This window comes from Nicotiana attenuata, unplaced genomic scaffold (genome assembly GCF_001879085.1).
Source record: "Nicotiana attenuata strain UT unplaced genomic scaffold, NIATTr2, whole genome shotgun sequence".
NCBI lineage: Eukaryota > Viridiplantae > Streptophyta > Magnoliopsida > Solanales > Solanaceae > Nicotiana > Nicotiana attenuata.
Genome location: NW_017670804.1, coordinates 66,103 through 77,190, shown reverse-complemented (window position 1 = coordinate 77,190; position 11,088 = coordinate 66,103).

Genomic DNA, 11,088 nt, shown 5'->3' with positions numbered 1-11,088 from the left:
GACCGCTATAGCGCGAAAGTGGCTACAAATTTTTATCATAAAGCTCGCAAGAGATTGGCGGATAATTTCTCGGATGCTAGAAAGAAGAACAAGAGGCCTGGCTGGTGTCTTGAGGATTTATGGAATGATTTGTTAAGGCAATGGCAGATCGCGGATTTCTTAGAGAGGAGCGAAAAAGGAAAGAAAGTTCACGCATCTGAGAAGGGAGGCTCCTTGCACATTAGAGGTGCGATCAGCCTGGGGACAATAAAAAGAAGATCGATAATTGCTTAAATTATTTTACTTTTCTAAGTATATAAATTCTACTTATTAACTAAATTAATTTATTTTCAGGAAAAGAATTATGGGCGTCCAATGAGCCATGATGAGATATTCAACGAGACGCATATTATAAAGAAGAAGAAAGAGGGGGATGGAGATAGGTGGGTCGAGGACCGGGCAGAGACTGCGTATGTAAGATTTCAATTTTCTTTAAGTGTTATAATTTACTTTTATAAGAATTTTTAAATACTAATTAAAGTTAAAATAATATAAGGTCGCTACCAAAGTAACGTGGAGGAATTCATTCATAGTCATCCATCTAGTGAATTGGGTGAGCCAAGCCAACCTTCGGACGAGGATGCTGAAAGAATATGGTTGGAAGCTGTTGGCGGTCCAAAATGTGGGAAGGTATACGGGCTTCCTACGTAAAATTTCCATCGCTATAGGTGTGGAATGCAAGGAATATGGACTTCCTCACAAGGCGAGGAACCTAATAGGGAGAGCCTCTCGGCTATGCGGGATACAGTGACAAAGCTTACATCTGAGCTAGAAGCCGCCAAGGAAAGAGATGCTCAATTCCTTGGTATGCAAGCTCAGATCAGAACTCTCCTATCTACTGGAGCTTTTCCGTTGCCGCGGTCTCGTGAGTCATCGCCAGAGGCTCGACCTCCACGTGATCGTTCCTCCCGTCCTCCTCGTTATCGTTCCTCCCGTCCTCCCCGTGATCATTCTTCCCGTCCTCCATAAGACCGTTCTCTATACCGTCTTGTAGATGAAAGTTCATCAGACGGTGATGATGATGCGTAGAAAACACCCCTTGACCAATACTTTTATATACTTTGAACTAGACTAATAGAACCAATTTTGAATTAGATTGAACAATTTTGAACTTGTTGTAATTAGTTTTAACTTGGTTTTGGATTGTTATGTTCAATTGAACTTTAATTTGTTAGTTTTAAAGTATTAATTGGATGTTTGGTTGGTGTTGTCGTTGTTGTTGGGTTTTTGGTTGGATTTGTGGTGATTTAGTGGTTGTTAGAGTTGAATTGGGGGTATTGGTATGCTGTTTTGATTTGGCAGGTGGTGTAGCTACCAAAACAAGCATTTTCTTCCAAAATTAAACCCAAAAAATCGACCAACCTTGGTCGGTTAAAAAAAAATTAAATTGCAGTTTGCTGACCGATGTTGGTCGGTTAAATGAATTCCCAAAATTCAACATTACCGACCAACTTTGGTCGGTTTTCTGCCTACCCAGTCCAATTTACCGACCAAATGGTCGGTTTTTTTATATTTTAATAATTTAAAAAAAAACATATTTTCCAATACTGACCAACTTTGGTCGGTACTAAAAATTAATAAATTTAATACACCGACCAAGATTGATCGGTTAAATTAAATTAATAAAATAATATTCCGACCAATTTTGGTCGGTAATCCTATTAAATTGTCAGATGGTCGTGTAGAGCATACCGACCAAGGTTGGTCGGTAATTTACGACCAAATTTGGTCGGTATGCCTTTTCGACCTTCAAAATACTGTCCACACATAAATGATTGCGTTTTGGACGGTTATTGGCCATTATCGATTAAAGTTGGTCGGTTTTTTTGATCGGTTTTTACCGAATTTGTAGTAGTGTCCAAGGATCAATTTTAACAGTTGGTCCATATGATAAAGCAAGTGAAGGTTCCAGATAAAGGGAGTTTTAATTCAGAAATAAACACAAATGCAGTAGCTGGTACTATTATGAAATATACTGAAATTTGTTTTTTATTTTTTAACACTAACACTTGGATAATTGATTCAGGAGCTTCAGAGCATATGTGTTTTGATTCAAATGCTTCATTTCTTTAAAACCTCTTCCATTTTCCTTACATATAAATCTGCCCAACTCTTTTAAGGTGACAGTCACACATACATGGAGAATTCCTATTTCTGTTGATTTCATTTTAGAAATGTTCTTCATGTTCCCAGTTTCTAATATAACCTATTATCAGTCAATAGGTTCTGTGTTCAGTTTCACTACATAGTCTTATTCACTCATAATCTATGTCTCTTGCAGGCCCCTTTAATAAAGAGGGCTCAAGTTTTTGGTGAAGAAAGAGAAGGATTATATCTGTTGCAGTCTAATGTTGATAGGATTAGCTCAAAGGAGAAATTTTTTTTTTATCTCCAAATCAAAGTGTCTTTAGTCAAGTTTCAGTTGTTTTTCCTTTTTCTGTAAATGCAGCTTCTGATGTAAACCTTTGGCACATTAGATTGGGGCATTTGCCTTTTTCATCAATGAAGCATCTCGGTTTTTTTTCTCTTCCTCCTAATTCTGAATGTTTCTGTGATATTTGTTCTAAGGCTAGGCAAACTAGGATTCCTTTTCCTTTGAGTCAAATTACTTCCAAAAGAGCATTTGAATTAATTCATGTTGATACATGGGGACCCTATAAGGAACCTACTTATAATAGATTTAAGTACTTCTTGACCACTGTGGATGATTATAACAGAGGCACTTGGACTTTCCCGTTTAAGCACAAAGTCTAATGCCTTTTCAGTTTTGAAGGACTTTCTCCCTATGGCTGAAAGACAATTTTCGGTAAAGGTGCACAAACTACGGACAAACAATGCATTTGAACTAGGAAAATGCTCTCAACAGGCTGCTTTCCTTAGTTTCCAAGGGATTTTGCATCAGTGTGTAGCCACACCTTAACAGAATAGGATTGTTGAAAGGAAGCACATGCATCTTCTAGAAATGGCAAGGGCTTTAATGTTTCAATCAAATGTACCTATTCCATACTGGGGAGAATGTTTATTGACTGCCACTTATTTGATCAACAGGCTGCCCTCTAAGGTACTTCATGGCAAGACACATTTTTCTATCTTGTTTTAACCAACCACCTTCTTATGAAATGTTTAAGATTTTTGGATGTCTTTGTTTTGTATCTACCTTGTCTTGTGGGAGAAAAAAATTTGAGCAAAGGGCTAAGGCTTGTGTTTTCTTGGGATATCCCATGGGTCAAAGGGGATATAAAGTGCTAGAATTGGATACAAAGAGAGCTGTTGTATCCAGGGATGTTCACTTTCATGAAATTAAATTTCCTTTTGCCTCAAACACCTCATCTCCAGATCTTATATTTCCTACTCCCACACCAGTAGAAACAAGCTTTCTTGAACCTTCACCAACCTCTCCTTTACCTGAACCTAGCATTCCTCAAATACCTAGTCCTTCTAGAACTCACTCACAAACTGTCACTACTCTTCAATCCCCTCAGTCCTCTCATTCCTCTGGTTCTACTAGCTATGGGGAGAATCACACACCTACACCAATAGTAAGAAAATCCACCAGAGTTACTAAATGGCCTAGTCATCTAAAAGATTTCATTTGTAACAACGTATACCTAACAGACTTGACTACCTCATGTTTTGTTCATCCTTCCCAACCTAATATTTTTTCTTTTAGAGCTCTTTCTAGTCATAATCAGCAGGTAATGCAATCTATATCAACATTAATCTCAGAGCCTAGTAACTTCTCTGAAGCTTCTAAGCATCCAGGCTGGCAGCAAATAATGCATCAGAGATTGATGCTTTGGAAGTTAATCACACTTGGGATGTGGTTATCTTACCAAAGGGAAAGAAAGCTTTACCTTGTAAGTAGGTTTACAAGGTAAAGCATAATTCAGATGGGTCAGTTGAAAGGCTTAAAGTACGACTAGTGGTCAGGGGGAATATTCAATGAGAAGGCATAGATTACACAGAGACATTTTCCCCTGTGGTAAAAATGACCACTATACGATGCTTATTAGCTATTGCAGTAAAAAAAACTGGCCTATTCATCAAATGGACGTCAATAATGTATTTCTACATGGTACTTTGCAACAAGAGGTCTTTATGAAATTTCCAGCAGGTCTATCTCCACCTACTGTCAATCATGCCTGTTTACTGAAGAAATTACTATATGGGTTAAAACAGGCGTCACGATAATGGTATGCCCGTCTTGCAGGTGCTTTAAGTCATAAAGGCTACTCATCATCTCTAAATGACTATTCTTTATTCTTTAAAAGGAGGAATAGCCTAATCTTAGTTGTAGCAGTTTATGTAGACAACATACTTATTAGTGGAGATGATACAGAAGAAATTACTACCCTTAAATCTTTCCTAAACACTGAATTCAAAGTCAAGGACTTGGGAAACTTACATTACTTTCTAGGCATGGAAATACTTAGAGAAAAACAGGGCATTATCATGTGTCAAAGGAAATTCACCTTGGATTTATTGAAGGAATTTGGTGTCTCTGATCTCTCTTGTGTTTATTACCTCTAGAGCCTTCTGCCAAGTTGCATGCCGAAGAAGGGCCTTTGCTCAGTGATCCCACCATTTATCGACACCTTGTGGGGAAGCTGAACTATTTAACCCACACAAGGCCCGATTTATCCTTCGTAGTGTTGACATTTAGTCAGTATATGCAGCAGCCCCGATCTTCTCACTTCACAGCTGCACTTCGAGTAGTATGATACTTGAGATCAGACCCAGGACAAGAGATTCTTCTAAACTCAAATCGCTCACTTTCCTTGTTAGCATTTTGTGACGCCGACTGGGCTTCTTGTCCAGACAGTTGACGATCTGTAAGCGGCTTCTATATCACTTTTGGGGGATCTCCAATTTCTTGGACATCGAAGAAACATGCCTCTGTTTCCTTATCATCAGCTGAAGCGGAGTATCGCTCCATGCGTAGAGTTGTTGCTGAGCTCACTTGGCTCACGCGTCTTCTCTCCGATATCTCTGTTTCTCCTTCTTCGCGAGTGCCGGTCTTCTCTGATAGAAAACAGCCATCAACATTGCTCGAAACCCCATTTTCCACGAAAGAACGAAGCATGTGGAACTCGATTACTACTTCGTTCGGAAACAGTTCCTTTCCGGGCTCATTTCCCTTTCTTATGTTCCATCCTCGTCTCAACTAGCCGATCTATTCACTAAATCTCTCTCATGTCCTTCACATAAATCCGCCATTGGCAAGCTGGGGGTAATTTCTTTACCCTCCACCTTGAGGGAGGATGTTGAGAAGAAATTATTAATGGCGGCTGCTATCTCTCATGAAGAAGAAGAGGGAAGGAAGGTTCTAGGTCTTTAGACAAATGAGAGTGTTTCGGATACTTCTAGGTCAAAGACTTATTTGGACTCTCATTTGGTCTCAACATGTGCCCTCGTCTCAACGGTTGTGCAAAGATATGATGGATTAAATAATAGCTATTCAGATGAGCAATATTAGAACTTATTTCACAACTGCACAACATTGTGTCCCAATCTTAAAAATTTGTCACATGGAACGTGTATATAACATAGAGAGAATATTCTAAAGTTAATTTTATTATTAGCTAGAAAATAGGATTTAGATACCGTTATAGATGGTTACTTTGATTCTTTTATTTTTCATAAAATAGTTCTATATACATTGTCTCTATACAAAATGAATACACAAAAATTTTTCACAAAATTGTTTCTTAAGATTAGTGTTACTAGTTTGAATAGATGCAGAAATTCAGATCTTTCTCACTTCTAACAAACTAATTCAACATTTCTTGGGTAGGTTTCTTTGGCAGACTGAGGGTCCCCTTTCCCCTGTCTATCATCTGATCCTTACTCCTTTCGGAATCTTTACTTTACTGCTTGATGTAAATTAGGGGTGTTAAATGGGCGGATTAAATCGATTTTGGGCGGGTCAAAATGGGTTGAGTCAATAATTGAACGAGTCAAATGATCCGCCCAAAAGTTACTTGGGCTAAAATTTGGGTCATAGCCAAAACCACCCAACTCTTATCAAGCTTTACCTTATGTGTTATTTTTTTTATGAATCGTATAATTACTAAAGAAGACTTTTTTATTTTTTTATTATGGTTATATATGACATATCAAACAAAAAAAATATTATTTCTAAGATATGTTGGCAAAGTTACTCATGCATCAATTTGGGCTAAAAATCGGCCAACTTTAAATACGTTGAGATGCGTTGGGTGAAGATGAGTTGAGTTCAATAAATGGGCGAGTCAATAATCAGCCCAATCATGGGTGGGTTGGGCGGGTTATTTGGATTTGGCCCGAATCTGACAGCCCTAATGTAAATATAGGTGTTATTGAATTCTAAATTTGTTAAGGTTGATAGAGGATAATCTATTTACCATTTTTATAGCTTAATTATAGTAGCATTTGTGTTTTATTTTCTATGCACGTATTCATCNTAAAATCATCGTAAAATTAAAATAATATTACTACCACAAATACTGATATTCTTGAAAATAAAGTGAAACTATTTTTGTATTTTCATTTTTGTGATAAATAAAATAAAAGAGTCAAAACTAGTTAAAATAGAGATATTAGACCTAAGCTTAAATATTTGAACGACTAACATAGTGTAAATACTCGGGAAGAGGGTTAAAAAAATTACATAGATACACACATCAATAGATCAATAAAGGTTCCAACACCAATTAAACAAGTTCAATTAGTGCGGATCCTGCTACGAATTTGAATCCCTAAGTTTAATGGTATATGATAAGGCAAAACAAACATTTGGACTCAGAAAAGTTAAAAAACAGCCGCACGGAATCCAATAACATAACTGAAAAAATATTAGAGAGCAGTATTATAAACTAAAAGTAGCTTTAGCCCAGAACTTCAATAAGCCTTTTATCAATATTAGTACTATAAAAGATCTTTTTACAGGAGAAGATTTTGAACAGGAAGACTGATGCAAAATTAACCTCAATATCAAGAATTGCATATGTCATAGTTTGTAAGGCAATACTAAGCCGTTAATTTTAATTATATATTTAGTGAAATACAAATGAAAATTGGAAAGTTGACCTAGATAAGTAAGATAAAGGTATAGATGTTAATTCTATATTTATTTTAATCTATTCTATCAAGGAAATGAAATTTTCTATATAAATGTAGAAAAAGTAGAACTAACACGCTAATAAGAATAAATATCATAGACTGACTAAACAGTAAGAAAAAAGATATGGAGAAAATGGGGATAACATAGCACGTATCTGCTAACCTCGAGGGCATCAGTTCGATACAAAATTAAAGAAAATAAAACCCAAATAAAATTATCCAAAAGCACAAACTAAAGAAATTTAAGGAAAAAATCAAAATTACCTGCCGATTAACAAAACAAACGGAAAATATAAACGCGCACTACTGAAATAGTCATAGTCTCACTAATGACAAAAATAATGATTTTAAACCTGTAAAAAAAATTAATCTTTTCCAATTGAACATGTTGAATATCAGCACATGAATGTCAAACAAAATTAAAGAAAATTAAAATAACAAAAAGTTACAGTGCAATAAGTATAAAGTAATGAATGAAGCATAGCTCCTGATTAACAGCAGCAAAAAGCAAAATAAACACACTATAAAAATAATCCACTACAATATTGAAAGAGGTATACCTATTGTGGAGATTAAAAGGCATAACTCTTGGAAGAGGAACAGAGAGGTTAATTAACAAGATAAAAAGACATTGATTGTTGATGCATTTTCAAGCACAACAACAACAAAGTCCCACTAAGTGGGGTCTGGGGAGGGTAGTTTGTACGCAGACCTTACCCCTACCCGATGGGACAGAGAGGCTGTTTTCGATAGACCCTCGGCTTAGGAAAAATAAAATACCTAGAGATGAATTTGGAGCGACAAAATTGAAGTTCATTGATATAAGCAAATCTTTTGTTGATAGTTTAGCATCAAAGTGTAAGAGGGATACTGAACTTTTTCTAGCCAATTCCAATACTACACATCTGTGACCAAACAAACAAATAGCATAGATGAAAAAGGGGGTATCTTTTGTACTCACTGCAATTTTTCTATTAACTGCAAGAGAAAATAAACAACCCAAACTCAGCATAAGAATGTTTTGTAAATTCAATTTCTTGTAGAAAGCAACGAAGTTCCAAATTCGTTGGAACTACCACCTAGTCTATATATATTAATTTATATATATATATATATATATATATATATATATATATATATATATATATATATATATATATATATATATATATAGACTAGGAAATTAACATTTCTTTCCATGTTAACATATGGAAATGATTTTCCTATTTTTGGTTAGAACTTAAGCTCACGTACGGTTTTACTTTGCATTGTTAGAACATTTTTTTTCTTTTAAAAATTTCTCTACTTCCAAAAATATAAAGTTCAAGTTAACTAAGGGGCACTAACACCAATCTCTATGATCCAAATTAAGTGCATATTCATTCCAACGGGCAAAACTAATTGATTTGCAAATGTGAAAGAAAGTAAACCAAATGACATCGTAAAAACTATATTCTAGGCTATATTTGCCCATATATACATTGACAATTCCTTTGTTCAAATTACTTACCAAGAGAATGCATGGCCATAAAGCAATGGGCATTTCCTCCATGTTCATGTTATTCTTTATTTTTCCAGCTTTTGTCTTTTCTATTGAACTCACAAACTTTACCAAACTCCAATTACCTCCTTATGTTGGATCAAATACCTTTGCCTTTGATGTCCACGGTGAAGGTCCCTATACTAGCGTCACAGATGGTCGAATTTTCAAATGTATAGACAACAGTAGTACTGCTTTTAGCAATACTACTACTTCTAACAATACCAGTTTCATAGAATTCGTGTATACTTCAACAAATAGGTAATTTTGTTCGTAATATCTATGTTGCTTGGACTCTCCGTAAAATATTGTTGGGTATGTCTCGGATCCTCCAAAAGTAGTGCAGTTTTGGAGGATCTGGCACGGGTGCAACCAGGGGCGGATTTAGGTTGTTTTTTCGGTGCACGTAAATCCATGGTCTTTCCGCCAAAATAGGTATTTTATGTATATATTTCATTGAAGGGGAACCTTGGCATAACTGGTAAAGTTGTCATGTGACCAGGAAGTCACGGGTTCAAGCCGTGAAAAAAGTCTCTTGCAGAAATGTAGTGTAAGACTGCGTACAATAGACCCTTGTGGTCCAGCCCTTTCCCGGACCCAGCGCATAGCGGGAGCTTAGTGCACCGGGCTGCCCTTATATATATATTTCATAAGATTGATCTAATATTATCTCTTGGTCCTCATGTTCCAAAAAGGTTGAATAATATACTTAGTTGAATGATGAGTAATTTATCCAAGGAACATGGGTTGATTCCCATTTAGTACTTTTTTTTCCCTCACATTTTTAGTGGTGTATTCGTATTCTAGAAATCCTAGATCTGCCTCTAGATGCAACAACATTTTAGAGAGTCCGCGCAACATAGCGTAACATAGAAAAATTAAGATTCTTGCTACATATGTTTGTGCCAATTCTTTATTTTGGATTTTAAACATTTTCAGGTCAAGAACTTTGTGCGACGGGAAAAATAACACAGAGCTGATATCTGTGTGTGGGCAGCCAAGAGGACTTGCTTTCAACTATGTCTCTGGTGCCATGTATTATGCTGATATAAGCTATGGTCTTATAAAGGTTGAATCTGTTGATCAAACAGGGAGAGTACTTCTTTGTACTCATAATGGTATTCCCTATCACTTTCTTGATGGCTTGGATATCGATCCAGTCAATGGATACGTCTATTTTACAGATCGCAGTGCAGTTTATGGGCCAACATATGTTTTTCTATTTTACAATTATACTCCATATTTCTTATATATTTCATTTGATCTAAGCTCTGAAAGTAATTTTTTATCAAGTAGTACATACTTTTCCTGCAACTTTACACAAAAATCTCTTTACATACTTTTTTGGCAAAATGGCCTCGTGGCCAGTTAAACTTGCGCCCAACTGCCAACCAGGTACACAAACTTATACATTTCCCATTTGAACGCTCTAACTCCGATATTTGTCAACTAATAAACCACTTTGATCTTTGATCATGCCTATGTGGAGGCAATATAGCTGACATGGCCAAATTATGTGTGCACCACACAGAAAAAGTGCGTGAGTGTAATACGTTGATGGAAAAAGTATTAAAAAATATATAAATAATAAAAAGATAACAAAAAGGAAAAAACTAAAGCTTCCTCAGTTCCTCCTAGCCCACTTCTTCGTCCTCCTTCCCCATCCCTATTTCTTTTGTTTCATGTTGTCCCCATCCCCTTTTCATTATTAATTTTTACTTGAAAATGATTAATCTTGTTCTATTGAGTACAAAAATGCAGAAGAAGAAAGATAAAAAGGTTATCCACACAACTCCTTGTCGGCAAAAGAAAATCTCTGATGGTGCCGAAGAAATTTTTCTGGTTATTGCTCCTTTCTTTTTCTTTCTTTAAATTTTTGTGGCAGGGGATATTGAATTGTGTTATTTTTGGTTTGTTTGTCTGGGCTTGATGGGATGGAGGTTTAAAGGAGATGGTAATTAGGGATTTTGGGCGAAAATGGTGGCTGAAAATTGAGAGAATTTACCAGTGACTTCTCTGGCCAACTCGAGTTTTCCGGTGGTCTATCAGTTTCTTGGATTTGGGGCTTGGTCGAAGGCTTTGCTGGCAATAGCTTCTTTTACTGATGCGGGAGGGGGAGGGGATGGAGAGGGACGGGAGTTCAGTGATGAAGATGACATGAAATTTTAATATATTAATTTTAAAAACAGGACCCACAAAAACACATACTAGCAAGCAATAAATAGTCTAGCATATGATGTGCTGATATGTCACCACAATTGATATACATGTGTTGTTTGATGTGTTTCTTAGTACTCATTCTGTCAAGTTGGAATGTCCAAATGGGAAATATACAAGTTTGTGTACCGGGTTGGCAATTAGGCGCAAGTTTAAGTGGCCACGAGGCCATTTTATCTGCTTTTTTTTGC